The sequence below is a fragment of the Phascolarctos cinereus genome, unplaced genomic scaffold (assembly GCF_003287225.1).
Source record: "Phascolarctos cinereus isolate Bilbo 61053 unplaced genomic scaffold, phaCin_HiC Scaffold_9;HRSCAF=440, whole genome shotgun sequence".
Classification (NCBI taxonomy): Eukaryota; Metazoa; Chordata; class Mammalia; order Diprotodontia; family Phascolarctidae; genus Phascolarctos; species Phascolarctos cinereus.
In genome coordinates this window covers 115,956,112-115,957,551 of record NW_027556402.1, presented here as the reverse complement: position 1 = coordinate 115,957,551, position 1,440 = coordinate 115,956,112, and positions in this window count along the sequence as shown.

Genomic DNA, 1,440 nt, shown 5'->3' with positions numbered 1-1,440 from the left:
AGATTTCTCCAATTTCTTCATTCATTAACTTGTTCATTTATTCATTTAACAAATATTAATTGAGTGCCAACTCTGTGCAAGTCACTGTGCTGTGTCCAAAAATCTGAATAGCTCTTGTTTTTCCAAGCTACCTGGTGTCCTGTGTGGGAAGAATGTTGGACTTGTGTTAGGAGGCCTGAGTTCAAGTTCTGTCTCGAACACCTACCAGTTGTGTGACCTGGGACAAATTATTTCACCTTCCTGAGTCTTTTTCACCATCTCTAAAATGGGGACCATGTGGGACCTATCTCGTAGAGTTGTAATGAAGACAGTGCTTTATAAACCTTGAAGCACTACTGAGATGCTTCTTGTTTTTATTATTGTTGTTGAAATTGTTGGGGAAAGGACATCTAGGTAGCAAACTTCCCAACCTAATCTTCCAAAATGCCCTTGAGATTTTCACTCCAGTTTCTAACAAACTATATCTCTAAAGCTAAAAAGATATATGGACATTTTTTTAAAGGAGCATGCATTTTAAGTAAAAAATTGTCTGTAATATAAAGAGGCTTGACCAGATTTTAAGAATAATATTAATGTGTTATCATTAAGGAATGACAGAATTCTTATCATTCCTGTATGACTGTTCTGGAATCCAATCCTATCCAATCCTAGAAGCACCTATTATGGGGCTGCTGTGAGTACACTGTGCTTACTGAAGAAGATGACTTGTTAAGAGAAAAGTCAATTGATAAGGAAATTTGAATGCTTGGGAATCTGAGTTAAACTAATGAGGCCAAAAGATGAAGGAAGCATTCTTATGCGACAACATACAAATAGTTTCTTCATGTATCAACCTTTTTTTTTTTTGGCTCGGCTATGGGGTTAAGTGACTTGCCCAGGGTCACCCAGCTAGTAAGTATTATGTGTCTGAGACCAGTTTTGAACTCAGGTTCTCCTGACTCCAGGGTCCACTGAGCCACCTAGCTGCTCCTATCAGCTCTTCAAAAGAGGGCATTTGTGTAAGCACATGTAGTTTTCCTTAAAATCATTATATTTAAAAACATATGTATTCTTTCTTTTGCAAAGTGCTAGAAAAAACAATATGAAGTAAAAAATATTTACTAAATGAATGAATAAATTTGTTGATGATAAAAACCAGTTCCTTGTATATGAATGTGCTCGCTCCTCCATCCCACAATATGGAAGGAAAGAGAAGACCTACTGCATCCCAAAGATAGGTTGACCATAATGGGTAAAGTCTTGTCAATGTGAGCACTGTGGTGCTGGAAGAATCATGAAAGGAGAGGGAACTTCTCCTGAACAATCCTCCTTCTGCTCTAATTGATGAAGGAGAAAAGGCCTTTTCTGATCTTTCTGTTTGGGAGCCCAGGTTTTAAAGCATGCTGCTGGAGCTTGGAACACTTTATTAAATGACTGGATAAAGTTTGTACCGAACTTTTA